General features: G+C 42.4%; 1 protein-coding gene across 4 annotated transcripts in view; it reads right to left on the bottom strand.

Moving 5' to 3' along the window:
- LOC126954756 (60S ribosomal protein L14-like) overlaps window positions 1-19,785 on the bottom strand; it is a 1,186,913-nt gene that overhangs the window by 191,248 nt on the left and 975,880 nt on the right. Inside the window, exon 1 of one of the 4 annotated variants that reach the window (XM_050790635.1) lies at window positions 11,453-11,456. The exons of the other annotated variants lie outside the window; for them this stretch is intronic. The gene's annotated coding sequence lies outside the window, so the exon portion shown is untranslated. Of the gene's footprint in view, window positions 1-11,452; window positions 11,457-19,785 lie in introns of those variants that run through there. 4 annotated transcript variants of the gene reach the window in all.

Here is a 19,785-nt window from a genome sequence, read left to right as displayed (position 1 = left end):
AGCTACTTCCTGCTTTTATCTCTTCCTTCTCCATCCCCTGAAGATCATGGAAAAGACTAGTACCTAATCAGGAGAAGAAAGTGCAAAAGTTTGAGAAACCTTTTATAATTCAGTTCAACCTCCCGTTCAGAATTATAGTCACTCATTCTAAAGATCCCTGACCAGTGATTACCTCAAGCCCCTGTTCAAATACCGTGAAATGCAACAGAATACCCAAAGAAACCAAACTCTTCATGTTTAAGTACCTGTTTTGGGTTGACTGTGGCAGATGCTGGAAAGAAGAAAGAGAACAAAAAATTTCCTAAAAGCATAGGTTGTTATTGGGAGAGAACAATTTAGACAGTCATATAAAAGAACACCAGTAAGAACTGACATTGATAAACATTCCCAAGCCATTAAGCCAGCCATTAAACTCATCTGTTTCTTTGGTATTGAATTCCAAAAGATTTTTTTCTCTGGTTTCTAACTCACCCACACTTTCCCTAAACAGGAAATATCTCTCTCTCTCTCTCTCTCTCTCTCTCTCTCTCTCTCTCTCTCTGTTTCTCTGAATGAGCACCTCTTGACAGCCATCCAGTGGACCTTGCAGACACTCAGTAAATGGTAAACAGTTTTCACAGCACATGTTCACTCCTAGTCACATAAACCTCATTAGCGACTCCTTATCACAGAGTCTTACCCCCTGGGTAAACAAAGAAAGGCTAAGAAGTAGTGTGAATACTCAACTTATTGCCAAAAACAGAAGCTGCTTATACAAATTGCAGCAGCAAACCCAGCCTTTCATAGAGGATGCTAGAACACTGGTCTGTTTGCCATTCTTCTCTTCTCCTCTGCCCTGTGCTACTCTCAGAACCATGAACATTTTCAAGGGATATTAACATGAAAGTTATTAAATGGAGAGAAACTAACCAATCTAGGTAGTCACAGAGGCCAGCCACAAAACTTTAGAAGCAGAGAGCAGTCAACTGCAGTGAGCTGTATGCATGTGAATGAGAGAGGCTATATGATAGAGATAACATGTATTTTGGAGTCTGTTAAGATCTGAATTTCAATCACCGGGTATTTGAGCTGAGGCACTTAGTTTGGCTCTTTTAACTTCAGTAGCTTCAGTTAAATGGAAATGACACTGACATTTAAAAGATTCTTGACCTGGCACAGTGGCTCACGCCTATAATCCTAGCACTTTGGAAGGCTGAGGCAGGTGGATCATGAGGTCAGGAGTTTGAGACCAGCCTGGTCAACGTAGTGAAACCTCATCTATACTAAAAATACAAAAAAAATTAGCCCAGTGTGGTGGCAGGTGCCTGCAGTCCCAGCTACTCAGGAGGCTGAGGGAGGAGAATCCCTTGAACCCAGGAGGCAGAGGTCGCAGTGAGCCTAGATGGTACCACTGCACTCCAGCCTGGGTGACAGTGCGAGACTCGGTCTCAAAAAAAAAAGGATATATATATATATGTGTGTGTGTGTGTGTGTGTGTGTGTGTGTGTGTGTGTATAGATGTATGTATGTATATTATATATATATTATTTTAGGAGTAAACAAGGTAAACATGTAAATATGCTTAGTAAAATATCCGATTATAAGGCAATGTACCAATGTTACATACTATTGCTTTTTCTTGCTGCTATATTTGGTAACAACAACAATACCCCACTGAAATTTGAATGACTCAATCTGAATTAGGTAAGCTTGGTCAATCCAAAGTAGTTATTAACTTTAATTAAAAAGTATTATCATTATCATTGTTAAAACTATAATTTGTAGACCACTTACTGCATGCCAGACACTGTGTTATTCTCTTTTCATCATCATCTCATTTAATTATCAAAATATACATATGAGATGAGATACTTTTCCTGTTATTACAGTTGAGAAATATGGGATCTTCTGTAAATGTATCTGAGAACCAGGACATGGACAAAGGAGAGGACAGGGGAAAAGCAGAGGAAGGCATTGGCCAGAGGCAGCCTGAAAGGCTAAACTCTACACTCCAAAGGGGCTAATTGAAGAGTCTATCCAAGGAATGGGTAGGCAGCATGATGGTTAAGTTGTTAGATGTGTTCTGTCAAGGGAGAAACTCTGCTCATGAAATATCTAGTTGCAAGGAGCCCAAGGCTCAATGAAAAGTGGCCTAAGCAGAAAGGAGTTTATGCTCTCACTTAATAGCAAAGTCCAGAGATGGAGTGGTTCCATGGTTAGACTGAGTGACTATGTCATCAAAGGCCCAGGTGTTTTATATCCTTCTGTTCTGCCATTCTCAGAATGTCTACAGCCCTTTCTCCCACCATCCACTGCCAAATTGCTAGATGACAACCAGAAATTCTACACCCAACAAAGAAAACTGCATTTCCTCCCAGGTGTCTGTCTTTATTTATTATGAAGCAAAACTCTTCCAGAATTCCCGAGAAGATTATCCCGCAGGTTCCATTTGTTAAGGCTGGGTTACGTAACCATGCCCAAATCAATCTATGGCAAAGGTAGAGGAATTAATATACTTGGCTTAGACTAACCAATACCACCTTTTGGGAGCAGAGGGAGGGTTTTTTCCCGCCCCCCTGCCACCTGAGGGAGGGACGCCTAGACAAACACTAAGGCTCTACTTGCAACGGAGAAGTGTGTGTGCACACACAAGTATGAGCTTTGGAGAGGCAAATGACAGTGTCTACCCCAAGGAGGCTGCTGGCTGCGTCTCCCCGGAAAGCAATGAGAAGAGAGGGAATTTTCTTGGAATTACATAAATAAAAATTAGGCTGCACTAAACTCTCCGAGCCAGAGGTGTCTCATCTCTCCCTGAGCGTTTTCAGTTTGCCGTTTATTGGTCCCCTTTGCCTGGAACCTTCTCTCTGCCTGGTCTGAATCAAGCCAGGCTCCAGTGCCACCTCCCTTATGACCACTGTGAGCTCTCATCAATCCCTATAGCTAGTCCTTAGAGTCCTTGCTCTCCAGACCTTTATTTCCTGAACTGTTTTGATCATGGAACTATCTGTCTACATCTTTGTTTTAAAGAAATACCTATTGACACAATGGAACCCAGTTTAAGAAATGCTAATGTAAATAATTCATTCAGCAAGAATAATTATTTAATAGAAAAACAAAGCCACAAAGACCATTTTGGAAAAAGAGCATGCCCTCCTAAATATTCCTGTTTTTGTTTTTGTTTTTGTTTTTCAGTTCCTACCCAAAAAACTGCTCTCTGTCTTCCCTCTGACACCTGAAAAGCAAAACCTTGCTGGCTCCTTCCACAGGGTGCATCCCTGTGACCATCCCCAGTGACACCACTACCTTGGCAGGCACTAAACATGATGGAGTCCATCCTTTCTTATTCGGATGGTGGTGGGGGTGGGCGGAGCAGCCTAATATTAAACAGGGCTACCTCTAGTCCTGAAATGAATGATGGCAAAGAGCCCAGCATTAAAGACATAAAAAAGCTGCAGATTTTCAGAAACTTGCCAGCAACCCTCTGAAACAGGAAGAGGATACTTAGGGCTGTCCTGCTAACTCTCAACTGTGGGCCTTATGATCGGGTCTGAGGCTCCCTGGATGCTAAACCTCCAGGCTTGGAGCTAACTCCAAGCACACCAGGCTAAGAAGCTGCCTGAGATTCTGGAGAGCGCTGATGGGCAAAATCTCAAGATAACCCCTCCTTTTGCACGAGCAGAAGGGGGTTATAAATGTCATTCCTTTTCTGGGAGATGTGATATCTGACTCCATTAGACTTCCAGGGGAGCAAAACACAAACAAACAGAAAACGAAAGGGCTTAGGATAATGGAATAGGATCAGGGCGGCCACCTCGATGGTGTTGGGTAGCTTTTCCCAGGCACCCTGTGTTTCAGGGTTCAAGCTTGGCTGGGACTTAGAACTATTCTGTTCAAATGTGGAAGGAACTGGAAGAAGTATTTTAAACTCTGCTGCTTTCAAAATAGGCTTTTGGGTTTCTCAAGTCAAACCCTTTAGTTGTGCAGTTGTGGATGAAAAGCCATTATGAACAAATACAACAAATACAATTAAAATAAAATCTTCATATGAAAACAAGTGATAAACAGTGAAGGCTCAGCTGATGGCCTGCTCATGTCAAGGAGTCTTTGATACCATCAAAGTTTCTATCCAACAGAATATAAACTTAATAGAAATTTAATAGAAAGGATGTTGGGGATCATCCCTTGAAGTTTGTGGTGATGAGAGTCAAGTTTAGGACATAGAACTCTAAATTTTGTCATTCAGTGGGAACGTATTTATCAAGTCCTATGTGCTCAATCACAAAATAAGTGTCTCCTATTTTTTTCAAAAGCTTAACATCACCGCAAACACGTGACAAGTTAAATAATCTAAATAATAGAACAGGAGCTCATCCGAAGTCTGGAGGCATTATTTGAGAAATTACAATGTATATGTGTTAAGACAGACAGGTACAATTGCGATGAGGTGTCAGTGAAGGCTTTTGAGAGGAGGTGGGACTTGATCTGGGGCTTACATGTGGAAGGCTCTGGGTAGATGAAGGGGAAGAGAAAGGAGAGATATTAAGAAAATTGTAAGGAATGGTCATGTGTGATCAGTATTGCTTCATATGTGAGTGTTCATTTATTCATGTGCTCAGCCACTTGTAATCACCTGCCTGAAAATCAATATCATTATGGTCTCCGTTTCCTTGCTGTTCTAAAAGATAATTCTTAAAACAGCTTTATTTAAGCTGTTAAGCCAAAATAAAATAAATTGCACACATTTAAAGTCTATAATTTGACAAGTTTTGGCCAGGCATGTTGGCTTACACATGTAATCCAGGCACCTTGGGAGGCCAAGATGGGGGGATAATTTAAGCCCAGGAGTTCAAGACCAGCCTGGGTAACAAAGGAAAACCCTGTCTCTACAAATATTTTAAAAATTAGCCAGGCATGTTAGTGCACACCTATGGGCCCAGCTACTGGGGAGGATGAGGTAGGAGGATTGTTTGGGTCTGGGAGGTCAAGCCTGCAGTGAGCTGTGATTGTGCCATTATACTCCAGCTTGGGCAACAGACAGAGACTTTGTCTCCAAAAAATAAAATAAAATAAAATAAAATAAAATAAAATAAAGTAAAGTAAAATAGTACATAATTTGCTAAGTTTTGACATATGTATACAACTCTGAAACTATTACTACAGTCCATATAGTGAACAGATCTATCGGCCCTGAAAAGTTCTAATATTCTTTTTGAAAAGCAAAGTTAGATATGTGGCTTCAAGACACTCATTCTACCTGGATTCTGAAAACCAATTCCTCTCCCTTCTCTGACATGAGAGCCCCTTCCTCTTCCTCCACAGAATGTAGATTTAATGTTTTAATAATAATCATAAGAGCTAAACTTCACTGAGGATATTTGGCAGCCTGAAATTTGGAAACCTTTATTATTCCTAAAGATAATCCCAGCGAGATGCATAGTAACTTTATTCCCATTTCACAGAAAGAGAAAGTAAGCCTTAACAAGGCCAGGTGCTTGCCAGGTCGAACAGTCGGTAGACAGCAGATCCGTGGTTCTATCTCAAGTCAGCCTGCTTGTGAGGCATGAACTCTTACGTATGTACCCTGAGACCTTTATAAACCTTTTCTAGGACAGACGATTCTGCCTACCTGGCACACAGAAAGGAGAAAATTGAGGATTAGATCTATAATCATTGAATTCTGACCACACATCAGCCAGTGAAGTCAGATTGGCTCATTCAGCTTTCAAAGGTTAGATCATACCAATGTACATTCCCATCAACAGTGTACAAAGGTTCCCTTTTCTCTACATCCTCACTGACACTTGTTATCTTTCATCTTTCTGTTAGAAATAGTCATTCTAACAGTTGTGAGGTTATATCTCATTGTGTGCATGTGTGTGTGTGTGTGTGTGTGTGTGTGCACGTGTTTGGAGATGGAGTCTTGATCTGTCACCCAGGGTAGAGTGCAGTGGCACAATCTAGGCTCACTGAAGCCTCTGTCTTCCGGATTCAAGCAATTCTTGTGCTTCAGCCACCTGAGTAGCTGGGACTACAGGTGTGCACCACCATGCCCGGCTAATTTTTGTATACATTTTTTTATTTTTAGTAGAGACAGGGTTTCACCATATTGGCCAGGCTGGTCTTGATCTCATGGCCTCAAGTGATTCCCCTGTCTCAGCCTCCCAAAGTGCTGGGATTACAGGTGTGAGCCACCACCCCCGACCCTCATTGTGATTTTGGTTTACATTTCCTGGATGACTAATCTGTCCTCTCATGTTCATTGTAGCATTGTTCACAACAGCCAAGATGTGGAAGCAACCTAAATATCTGTCAATTAATAGATAAAGAAAATGTGATGTGGAGTGTGTGTGTGTACGTGTACATAATGGAATATCACTTAACCTTTAAAAAGAAGAAAATCCTATCATTTGTAACAACATGGATGAACCTGGAGGATCTTATGCTAAGTGAAATAAACCAGATGCAGTAAAACAGATATTGCATAATCTCATTCATATGTGAAATTTAAATAGTCAAATTCATAGAAGTAGAGAGTAGAATGGTGGCTACCAGGGGCCGGGGTTTTTCAGTTACATCTCAATGAAGTTGGGGAAAAAAAGTTATGATTTCTTCCCTTCTGTTTCCTATAAAAGAGCTTCAGTGGTCCTGAGTGAGGACAGTGGTTAGGTTCCTCAGTGCACTGCTACCCTGTGATCCCAGTTAGTCACTCATCCTTTTTCTGAAACTCAACCAAAACCCTTCATACCTGTCAGAAGAACACTTCCTAGAAAGAACACAAAAGATGAGTGTCTCTTGCTCTAAAACTCTCCCTTCTGGCCTGTACCATGCTGGGGAATGAGGACTCTGTTCTGAATTCTCTGTATAAATGTCCTGTCAAGCTGTTTATACTCACAGTGCATTTTCTTGGCTTCCCCATCTCTGTTAATTGCCCCCATTCAGGAACCTTTGAAGGGATAAAAGCCAGATTGCAGAAACACACCAGTGTTTATCACAAATGACTTTGTAGGAGATTCCTGTAACACAAAGGGGCAGGTCCTTTTCTTCAGAAGCCAGCTCTTTGCTGCCTCGGGTCTGGGGCTGACTCTTGCTTCTTCACCAGCTTCCTTTGAACTGGGGGCTTCTGATTCACAGAAGATGGATGATTCCTATGCATGGGCTCTGAAGACTTCTATGAAGTTGCAGCTCATGACGTGAAACGCTGTATTGGGTGACTGTTTTTTTGATTGTGTATTTCTGCATCCTATCCTCCAAGCCCTCCCAGACAATGTTTCATTCATCCTCAGAATAGTAATCTCTCCCCCACTCCTTCTTCCCAGCACATTCACTCCTGTGCTTTGATGTTTCTTTGTTAAAATGCTGCACATAAAAATACTCAAAGAGGGTGCTTAAGAATATGTATTTTAAAAAGCATTATGTCAGAAGGAGCCTTCTGTCAAGGAAAATACTACATGTACAAGAATAGCTAGGTAGGATACAAAGGAAAATGTGAAGAGTTCCTAAGAGAGACTCAATGTAACATGCGTGTTTAAAGGAGGAAAAGATGGTACCTAACTGGAAACATCAGGGAGAATGTGTTAATTAAACATGTTTTGTATATTATGTTATTTTGTCTTTGTGGTAATCCCATTAGGTATGTAAACTGAAGCTTACATAGTGAACAAGCAGAGGAGTGGGGATTTGAACCCTGCAATGGTGGCTCTTAACCACAAGGCTATACTTCAGGAGTGGCATTGGAGCTGGCATTTGAGAGATGAACAGGGCTGATTGGTTGGGTTGGGAGAGTGCATTCCCAGTTTGAAAAACAGCAGGAAAATAGTAAAAGAAATATGTAAGGAAATTGCTAAAAGCATCCTCAGGGAAATCCATCCATCCATCCATCCATCCATCCATCCATCCATCCATCCATCCATCCATTTATTCAACAAATATTTGTTGAATGGCTGCGTGTACCAGATATTGTTAGGCTCTTTATCAGTGAACAAAGATTCCCTGCCCTCAAAGAGCTTACATCCTAGTATGGAGAGTCTGATAATAAAAGTAGAGTATAGTATGCTAGAAATTGTAGAAATAGCAAAATGCAACTGGGTGGGGAGAGATTGGGAGATAGGGTGGGGACAGGCAGCAGTTTAGAATGTGGGTTGAGGGTACAGGCCCAGCACTCAACCGCTCTCTCCCTCTAACTCTCCCTTGTCTTATTTTCCTCCATCTGTCTATGCATCTGTCACACCAGACTCAGAAACCGTGACGTTTTTGAAGTGGCATCTTAGGATAAAATTATTGCTGCTGCATTGACAATCCCAAGCTGCTGAGAACAGTCCTTCCACCAGCCTGGGAGGCACTGTAACCACAGGAGGTTGTGATCGGGGCACAGGGCTGAGCGTGGTGGTTCATGTTTCCTGCTCCCCAGGCCAAGCCGGGGCTTGCTGTCTTCCTGTTTACGACATCCCACTCCACCTCCCTCCATACCAGAGGGTCAGCTGCTGGGACAAGGTCGGGTATGAGGCCTCCATGAGCTTGTGCAGCCAATAGCTTTGCTGTAGAATGACCTTCCAGCTCAAAGGAGGCATTGAAGGAATGCAGAGTGTGACTTCGGACAGGGACTGCGGAATTCCACTCAAGAAATACAACCATCCCCAGCACCCTGGCCTGGATTCTGAAGTAAACAATCCAGACGGAGAGTAGCATGTGGAGGGCATGCGTGGAGAAAGATGCTATCTCAGAGCACAGACTCTGTCTCTTGGAGTGACTTTAGAAAATCCAAAACAAAGCCACTCAAGGGAAGGGGTAGGAGTTAACTCACAGAGTTGGGGGTTCTTTCTAACAGCTCAGTAACAAGGTTACGGAGTTCCTTGTTTTGGGGCCACACAAGCAATATGTGAGTGCACAGGGGATTGAGGCAAGAGGGGATGACATCTTTGAATCTTTGTCATCTAATGGCACCAAAGCATCTCCTCCTCCTGACCTCCAACAAAATGATGTCAGATCACAGATATCCATCCATGCTGCGTCCACCCTTGCACACTTCTTCTCAGAAGGCCCTGTTGATCTTGTCCCACGTGTTTTCCAGCAAGACTTTGTGACTTTTTTTCAGGGGAGGAGATGTAAGAGAGCTCACAGGATGCTAGGAGCTAGGTGAGATGATGTTGAGGTGAGGTGTTGAAAACTCAAAACACTAAAGGCGTTCCTTAGTGATTATTTTCAAACATCCAAAGCCCACTGACACGGGTTTAAATGAAAACAAAGGGGCGAGGAGGACATATGTTTGGAGTAGGGCAGAGGCATCTCCATACCTGGGCCAGAGCTGGGCTTCAGCAGGGCCTGGAATGAGATGCTGTGAACCAAGCCCACTCTGAAGGCTTTTTGGCACTTCTGTCTCTTCCTTCTCTCTGCAAACTGGCTTGCTCGCTTTCCCATGCACATGCAGACCCCATCCTGATGTCACATGATGTCCAGTCCTCACGAGAGACACTGATCAGGGTTTCTGGATCCCAATTCCAGAGTCCTGGGCTACAGATTTGGCCCACCTGAAGTCAGCATTTTACCCTTTCTTTCATTAGACGGCAACAAGGAGATTTTTTAAATTACAAAAATGGCTGCAGAAGTCCTCAGATAGGGGAGGTGAGGTACAGGAGGAGGAAGGGGGGCAGTTTTCAGAGAAAGTGATTTTGCTTGGCAGATATTCCAGAAAATGCCTATTACAAGGCCCTCAATAACTGGACAAATGTTTCACAGAATTAAACAAATCCAGCACTGCATCAATTAGAACACAACGTTGGCTGCTCTAATGCAGACCCTTCTTTAAAGTAGATGGTTGTTTATTTCACTTTACTGTAACAGTCGTGGCATAAGCAGACCGGCTATGGGAGGGAGCATGTACAGTGCACAGCCTCTGCAGTGGCTCCCCAGACCTCTCTTCCTGGTGTTCACGGCCTTGCATAATCACCTCGCATGTGGGTGGGACCTTCTAACCAACTTTACATGGCAGAAGTGATAAGACATCAATGTCCAGCTGGGGTTTGAGGGCTGCCAGCAGTCACACCAATGACCTTGGAAGTGGATCCTCCCCAACTTGAGCATTGACCTACAGCAGCCCTGGCCAATGGCTTGATTGCATCCTGGTGAGAAACCTGAGCCAGGGGACCCAGCAGAGCCATGCTCAGATTCCTGACTAAGAGAAACTGTGAGATCATAAATGTTTTTATAAGTTGCCACATTTTAGGATAGATTATTACAGAGAAATAGAATACTAATACAGGGTATCAGGTTTCTTCAATCTTGTTTCATTACCACCCTTGGATGTTGCCCTCTTCCACTTAGCCCAAGATGACCCTGGCCCATGCCTGCCTCCCAGCAGGAAGGGGGAAAAGGAATGGGAAGGCACACCTCTTGTTTTTCAGAACATGACGTGGAAGTTTTACAAATTGCTTCCACTCACATCTTATTGACCAGAACTTGATGCATGCACATCTGTAGCTAACAAGTAGGATTGAAGGGGTTGCCTTGCACCCAACAGAAGATCAGGGCTTCTATTACATTAGAAGAACAGGAGAATGGGTAGTGGGAGAGAATCAGCAGTCTGCCGCAAGCAGCAATGCTGCAGATGTTTGTTTGGTTTGTGTATGTGATGAGGTTGTAGCCACATTTCTATGGCCCATAGAGGTTGGGATACATAGAGCATCATAAAGAGTCCAAGAAGGGAGACATGAAGGATACCTCTGTAGACTTAATACAGAATCTGCACAGCAAGTGACAAATATATGTTCGCAGGATGAATTAGTGAACAGAAACCTAGGCCCTGTTTGTTATTTCTTCAGGGTCATACCAACTGTTTGGCAGCAGAGCTTATTATCAACCCTGGGGCTTCTGCCTCCCAGCCCAGAGCTCCCTCTGCTTCTAAAGGACAACTGTAAAGTATTTATTTTGGGTAGGACTAAATGTGCAGTATGAAAATGAGGAGAGAATGACAAACAGCAAAGGGCCTCATGACAATCACTTGCAGTCCTGGCATATTTTTCCTGCCAGACCAAAATGGTTTGGTTTCTAGCACCTAGTGAATATTACGCCAGCTTTTTACATCACCATGAGCTCATCCTATGCCGTATCATCTGTGAGCGTTCAAGACATTTACATTTAATTGATGCCAAGTGAAAAGAGAAAGGGTTTTTCTCTGCTATAATTTCCGACAAAGAAATGAATATGTGAGGGACAGTCCTGTGAATTTAGCTTATTTTAAAATACATTAGGATTTTCCTTTTGAAGATATCCTACTAATAAAGCCCTCTTTTTTGGGAGGATCTCTCCAGGGGCAAACTAGAATACTAGCACTCAAGAAGCATTCAGTACATTCTTGGTTTCTTTTTAATTTTTATTCTTTTGCTATGTCCCTGACCAGCAGCAAAAATTCTTGTTAAATGAAATTATGCACTCAATTTCTTTCCAATAATTACTGAGAAATAGAGGAGACTTCTGTTACCCCCCCACTACACCCTGTATCCATTCTCTCATTTTCCTTTTTTTTTTTTTTGAGAGGGAGTCTTGCTTTGTCACCCAGGCTGAAGTGCAGTCTGCGATCTCGGCTCTCTGCAACTTCTACCTCTCGGGTTCAAGCTATTCTCCTGCCTCAGCCTCCTGAGTAGCTGGGACTACAGGTGCCCACCACCATGCCTGGATAATTTTTGTATTTTTAGTAGAGACAGGTTTCACCATGTTGGCCAGGCTGGTCTCAAACTCCTGACCTCAAGTGATCCACCCATCTCAGCCTCCCACAGTACTGGGATTACAGGTGTGAGCCACCACACCTGGTCTCATTTTTCATTTAGTAACAGAACTCATGTGTTTCAGCCGGGTACATGGGTGCCCGGTGATAGACCATATCACACAGTCTTGTTTGTAGCTGTGTGTGGCCTTGTGATCACATTTGGGCCAATAGAATGTGAAACGGAGTGATGCATGCAACATCTGGGTCATCTCCTAGCCACTGAGAATTGGTGGCAGTGGCGTTTGGGGCAGCATTTTTACACCCAGAAATGGAAGCCACACATTGAGGAGGGTAGAGATCCCGAGCTTGGGTGCCTGGAGGAGCTGGTGGATCAGAACCGTCTGCCCACCCAAGACTACCTGCTTCACTCTGGACTTTGACATAAGAAAGAAAGAAACTTTCATCTTATTTGAGGTTCTGTATTTGGCATTTCTTAGAATGTACTTAAATAATACGTAAGGTCTACTTTATACTAAACTTTAGATATTGTTTACGTAATAGATTTTCCTTGTTTTAAGACTGTGTATGCAATCTAAAAATGTTTAATCCTAAAATGTATAAAGCATTTTAAGAGCTGGCTACTAAAAGTTCTCTAAGGCAATCCCCAAGCACAGTGAAAGGCAACCTAGCATCCAGTACTAATCAGCTAGGTCATAGATGATGACATTGATTCTGCTCCATTACATACATCTCTCTACAGTCTCAAAATAGAGATTCTGTTAGAAAACAAGCTCTGTTAGAAAATTTGGGCCCTGTGATTACAAAACATATCTATTCTGTGCAGAATAGTCTTTTCAGAGAAGGCAACCTGATTATATTTTATGAAAGTGTAAGTAATTCCACTCAGGTGATGGAAACGCTTATTATTTGAAACACTAACTGCAGGTTCTGATGGTTCTAAGGACATCATGAGAACCCACAAAATGTTCACTAAAGATCATGATATAATTGATCATCTATTACAAAATGGACACTTGGCGCCACACTGATCACACTGAGTTTGCAGCCTGGGTTTCTATTCCCAAGTATCATCCCCCCATCTTCTGTGTACTTGTCATGTGTTGACGCTTTAATGACAGATTCTTGACATATGGCCACGATCGATCTTTCTCCAGAGAACCCAAGAAGTAATCCTAGCATTTGCTTCATTCTGGGTAGACCAGCCTTTCTCCTACAGCTATTATAATATGACATCATTTTTCAACCATGTAGCACCAACCTGCCTTTTTGAACTTCCTTGTTCTAGTGGGAAAAGAGGGGTGTGTGTGTGTGTGTGTGTGTGTATGTGTTTGTATGTTATATGTATATGTACAATGGAATGAATTCAACATCAAAAATTCTAACTGGAGGCTGGGTGCAGTGGCTCACATCTGTAATCCTAGCACTTTGGAAGGCTGAGACCAGCAGATCACCTGAGGTCAGGAGTTCGAGACCAGCCTGGCCAACATGGCAAAACCCTGTCTCTACTAAAAATACAAAAATTAGCTGGGTGTGGTGGCAGATGCCTATAATCCCAGCTACTCGGGAGGCTGAGGCAGGAGAATTGTTTGAACTGGGAAGGTGGAGGCTGCAGTGAGCTGAGGTCATGCCACTGCACTCCAGCCTGGGTGAGAGAGCAAGGCCTCATCTCAACAAACAAACAAACAAACAAACAAACAAACAAAACTCTAACTGGAGAGCATCTTTTCCATTTCATGATTATCCATCAGTCACTGTGAAGACCTGAATTGTTTTCTTGTTTTCACTTCCCATTGGGTAAAACCTCAGGCAGATTTTTTAGTCACTTTCAGACATTAAAAAGGTCCACGTCTGTCCAATGTTAAAACTCTGAACTCTCCTTCAATGAGAATCCAATCCTCCTCCGGCAAAAGGGACTGGCAAAGGGAGGAGGACATGGTCATTTTCTTCTCCCTTCCTTACCATACGTTGTCCACTTCTAGGTACTGTTTTTCTCCCATGGGACCAGATGGGGTGTGGGGAGTGGGGAAGTTGAAGAAATTAGAGGAAAAGGGCAAATGTGTCATCACAGTTTAGCATTAGGGGCTTCTCTATGCTGCATGTCTGAAAGCTCATTCTCCTTCTGGATTCCTTGGAAGCCCCCCAGCACTGAGGATTTTCCACCTGAGATTCCTTTGAGGCAATGCCTCCTTCACCTGACATCAATTGCCCCCTGCAAAGCCCCAGTCTCTGGCGTCTTGTTGATTCTCTGTTGGGGTCACCTCACCCTTCCAGGAGGCCTCCTCGTGCAAGATCCCTCTAGAGATGATCCACCACCAGCTTCCTTCCTCAGAATCCACATTTGGCCTGGGAAACATAAATGCATCGTTGCCCTGCCCATCCCAAACTTTGCAAGCACCTGCCTTTCTCAGACAAGCTGCTAATCCATGCCACACATGCCTTTCAAGATTTCAGATGGGAACACCAGTTTCCCCAAATTCCAGGGAAGCTAGTCAGTTTCCCTAGTGGACCGCTTCCAGTACCCCACAATGGAGTCTCCATCAGCCTTTTCACTTTATGCTAAACAAGAGCAAGACTTGGCTCAGATATTCTTCCCACCAAGTCCTGTTGAGGGCTGACCAGTTGGTTCCCTGGTCATTTCTAACCTGGCTCCTATCTGTAGGGGTCCTCCTAATCCAGCCAGGTCCATAGGCCATTTCCCTAATGTTCTTCTTTCTAGGAGCAGGTTGTCAGTGAGGATATTCGCAGTAGTCTTGTGCTCAGCTCATGGGTAGGGGCTGGGCCTGTGTACCGGGAAGCCTCCCAGCTTCCCAGTGGCCCAGGCTAGTGCTTTAGCACCACTACCAGCAAACAAGCCGTGTGAAAGGCCCTGGGAGTCCTATATGACAGAGTCAGGCTCCTACAGAGCTGCGGCCTCAGCCTGGGATGGTACACACAGAGCCCAGTGAGGAGACCCCCTTAAGCCATGGGGCTTCTTCTGACTTACAGCCTGCCGGACTCACCAAGCTGAACACACACTTAATACATGCTTCTTGATTCAGTCACCATTTCTTGGTTAAATAAACTTGGGCCATTTTTTTTTTTTTTTAACCCAAGAACTTTGGCTGTTTCACTATGGATAATAACACCTTCTCTGGGTTGTGGCCAAGGGCAAAACCAAGCGAACTTCTGTGGCGCCTTTCAGATCCCAGATTCTGTTGTTGGTTAAGGTGAGGAGGACACTGGGCATATTTCTCTATGTTGCCAAGTTCCATTTCAGATTGGCGAGAAGAGGTGCAGTATAGCTAATACCTCAGGCTCTAGAGCCAGACTGCCCAAGTATGAATTTTTGTTAGCATCTATTACTAATCGCATAACCTGGAACAAATAAGACACATTAACCAACACATATTTCCGTGTCCTCCACTGTTCAGTTAGGATAATGACCTGTGATGTGTTCAGAACAGGGCCTGGCACACAGGAAGTTCTCAGTAAATGTTAGCTGTCATTGTAAAGCAAGAGAAGGGTTTATATCTCAGTTATGCCCTGTTTTCAATTGTGTCACACTGTGTTGTGGTTCCACTGGACTTGGTAAGACAAAGATGCCAAGAGCTCAGCATGTCGCTGAAATGCTGTAGGTGAGTAGTACATGTTAAGTTGATACTGATCCTATGAGCACACTCCAGCCCAAACATGTCCCACAAAGACCAGAAGCATTGTTTCAGGGGGCCCCAATGGGAGGGAGGGAGGAACCTATTTTGGAGGAAACCTAGTTCTTGCCTGTTCAGCACATCCCTTTGGTGGATTTGCTGCAGCTGAGATACAAGCCATGGTCTCTGTCAATCTGCGAGGTTGAATTCTTAAACCTAGGAAGCAGCTTGACTCAGCATTCTTTATGTCTGTCTTAAAACTTCACCACCATTTTGCTGTTTTGCAGAATATGTTCTACTCTAATTTCTCTGCAACAAGTTTTTCTACAGCTAAAGAAAATCATTGCTTTTGAAAATTCATTGGTTTTGCCTTTTCCCTTTATGTTCCAAATAGTAGAAGAGCTAAAAGTAATTTGTCTTTACTCAGGATGTGATTAAAACAAATGTGGCTATTTTGTGATTAGGTCCTGTTTAAACAAAGACTTGATTTGGAAACTAATAGATTAAGCTTGCCAACCTTAATTTGTTTTATTTTCTCCAGTTTCTCCAAGTTTTTCAAAACAATAAGTAGCCAATGTAATCTTAGCAAAAATTTCTCCAACATCTTAAATGGGTGGCAAATGGATTAAGGTTGTCTTAACTTTAGAGTCAAACAACCAGGTATATGCGGTTGTTCTAAACCAGGAGTCCCCAACCTTTTTGTACCAGGGACCAGTTTCATGGAAGACATTTTTCCACAAATCAGAGCAGAGGAAAATGGTTTTGAGATGAAACTCTTCCACCTCAGATCATCAGGCATTAGCTTCTCATAAGGAGCACACAACCCAGATCCCTCATATGTACAGTTCACAATAGGGTTCATGCTTCTATGAGAATCTAATGCCACTGCTGATCTGACAGGAGACAGAGCTCAGACTGTAACACTTGCTTGCCTGTCACTCATCTCTTGCTGTGTGGCCAGGTTCCTAACAGGGCATGGACTGGTACTGGTCTGTGACCCAGGGGTTGGGGATGCCTGTTTTAGACCATAAGAAAGAAGGCTCAATATACCCAGGAATACCAAAGGGCATGTATCCTGATTCACGAACTCCTTTCTTACGTATTTACTGAGAGCGGACATGAGTCAGGTCCTGTTCCCGGCATGGGGAATTCAGTGATTACTGACACTCAAGCCCTCTGCCTTTCATGGAGGAGAAGGGCTGCTCTGACACTTCAAAGCTATCTCAGAATAACTTCTTTGATTTCCAAAATCTTCCTGATGATGATTAGAACAGAAATCCTTCCAGCAGAAGCTTCTAGAGGTTTGGAAGTACATCTAGTAAGCACTCAATGAATATCTATGAATATAATCTTGCATTTTTCTCTCTACTCTATTTTTTTTCAATTCCCATCTCTATTTCATGTCTACAAAAAGCCAAAGAGATGCAGTCCCATGGAAGCCTATATGTACTTGGTTGAAAAAACAAGGGTGCTTGGAACAGAATAGGGAGCCCAGAATAAATTCAGGCAAATATGGTCAACTAATTTTTGACAAGGGTATTAAGAAGACCCCTGGGGACAGGATAATCTCTTCAATAAATGGTGTTGGGAAAACTGGATCTTCATATGCAAAAGACTGAAATGAAATTAGATCCTTGTCTTATAGCATACTCAAAAGTCAGCTCAAAATGGGTTGAAGATGTAAATGTAAGACCTGATATCATGAAAGTCCTAGAAGAAAACATAAAGGAAAAGTTCCTTGACATTGGCTTCAGCAATGGTTTTTTGAACATTATACCAAAAAGTCAGACAACAAAAGCAAAAATAAGCAAGTGGAGCTATATCAAACTAAAAAGCTTCTTACAGCATAGAAAACAACCACATGAAAAAGCAACCTATGAATTGGGAAAAAATATTTATGAATCATATATCTGTTTAGGGGTTAATATCCAAAATATATAAGGAGCCCGTGCAACTCAATAGCAAAAACAAAAACAAAAACAAAAAAAATCCATCTAATTAAAAAGTGAGCAAAGGACCTGAATAGACATGTCCCCAAGGAACACATAAAAATGGCCAAAATGTCTATGAAAAGAAAAGGTGCTCAGCATCACTAATTATCAGGGAAATACAAATCAGAACCACAAAGACATGTCATTCCATGCCTGTCAGGATGGCTATCATAAAAAGGCATGAGACAACAAGTGTTGTTAAAGATGTGAAGAAAAGAGAACCCTTGTACACTATTGGTGGGAATATAAATTGATAGAACCATTATGGAAAACAACATGGAAGTTCCTAAAAACAGTTAAAGTTAGGACTACCATATGACACAGCAATCCCTCTTCTGAGTTTACACCCAAAGGAAATCAGCACCTAATAGAGACACCTGCACTCCCATATTCACTGCAGTATTATTTCCAACGGCTATGATATGAAAATAATGGAAGTGTTCATCAACAGATGAATATACAAATAAATTGTCACACACACACACACACACACACACACACACACATACACGTTATCCAGTCTTGAAAAAGGCTTGAAGAAAGAGATCCTGCCATTTGTGACATGGATGAACCTGGAGGACATTACGGTAAGTGAAATAAGCCAGACACAGAAAGGCAAATACTTTATGATCTCATTCATATGCGGACTATTTTAATAAAAGAGTTTAACATATGGAAAGAAAGAGTCAATTGGTGGTTACTAGGGTAAAGGGGAGGACATGAGGTAGAAAGTTGAAGTTATGTAGGATGAAAAAGTCTAGAGATCTAATGCAAAGCATGAGGACTGTAGTTAATAGTATTGAAGTGTATACTGAAAATTTGCTAACAGAGTAAATTTTAGGTGCTTCTTACCACCAGAAAAAATAAGTAACTATATGAGATGAGGATATGCTAATTCGCTTGACTATGATAACCATTTTACTATGTAGTATATCAAAACATCATGTTGTACACCTTAAATACACACAGTAGAAAAGTAAAACCTAGAAACAATCTAAATTTCCAGCAATAGAGGGGCAAAGTTTATTTGTACTATGTCACATTCATAAAATGTAACGGTATGCAGCTACATAAAAGAATAAAAAGTACATATATGCTGATAACAACAACAAAAACTGAGAGTGGTAGCCGGGACTTGTGGCTACCATCTTAGTAGTGATTGAGAGCTTTGAGTTTGGCATCAGACCTCCTGTGTTTAGAGCCTGGTTTTGCCATCAACTGTGAGGTTTGGCAGATAACATGCTGAGCTTGTTTCCCAAATGGCAAAGTAGGGATAATAATACAGGTAATCACGCATATAAAAGCACTTAGCACAGATCTGGCAAATAGAAATGCCAACTTAATGTGCGTTATTACTGTTACAGTCCTTGGAAGGCTTAATGTTGAAAACTGGTGGTGTGATGGCGTCAGGCTGTTATGGACCAAATTGTGTTCCCCACCAAATTCATATGTTGAAGCCCTAACCTCCAGGGTGACTGTATTTGGAGACAGAATTGTTAAGGAGGTAATTAAGCTTACATGAGGTCATTAGAGTGGGATCTTAATCCAACATGACTGGTGTCCATATAAGAAGAGGAAGGGATGCCAGGAGTCCTTGCACACAGAGAAAAAGCCACGTGAAGACACAGTGAGAAGGCGGCTGTCTGCAAGCCAAAGAGGGAGACCTGGCTAGAAACCAATGCTGCCGGCATCTTCATTTGGATTTCCAGCCTCCAGAACTGTGAGAAAGTAAATTTTGGTTGTTTAAGCCACCAGTCTGCAGTATTCTGTTAAGACAGCCATAGCAAACTAATATACAGGCAATGAAGATCTGCTATTTAGGCCAATGGTGTATCAGAATCACCTAGAAGGACTGTTAAACATAGATTGCTGGGTCCTACCCTCATGGTTTGTCCTTCAGTAGATCTGAGCAGAGTCTAGAATCTATCTATGTATCTATGTATCTATGCATCTATGTATCTATCTATCTATGTATCTATCTATCTATCTATCTATCTATCTATCTATCTATCTATCTATCTATCTATCTATCTGTCTATCTATTTTGAGATGCAATCTCACTCTGTTGCCCAGGCTGGAGTGCCCTGGCTTGATCCCAGCTCACTACAACCTCTGCTTCCCGGGTTCGAGTGAAAGAATCTATATTTTTGAGAGGTTACTGATGCTGCCAATCTGGGAACCACACTTTAAGAGCCACTGATTTAGACCATGTCCATCCTTAGCCAAATCGTTCCCTTTTTTATTTCTCTAAGGGAAATCAGGAACACACAAAATAGGTAATTTCACCTTGGCCTTAAGCATTGTCCTGAGTTTTTCCAAGATGACAAAGGAGCAGGTCAGTTTTTAGCCCTTTGCATCAATAGCAGAAGCTCTAACACTGTGGAAAAAGAAGTGCCAACTCCTAAACTTTTGTGGAAAGAGAAGGGACTGCCACTTTACTCTTCCTCCTGTTGCCAGCCACATGTTCCTT

This window comes from Macaca thibetana, chromosome 5 (assembly GCF_024542745.1).
Source record: "Macaca thibetana thibetana isolate TM-01 chromosome 5, ASM2454274v1, whole genome shotgun sequence".
Classification (NCBI taxonomy): Eukaryota; Metazoa; Chordata; class Mammalia; order Primates; family Cercopithecidae; genus Macaca; species Macaca thibetana.
Note: the sequence above shows the minus strand (reverse complement) of the source record. Positions and strands in the feature narration are given on the sequence as shown.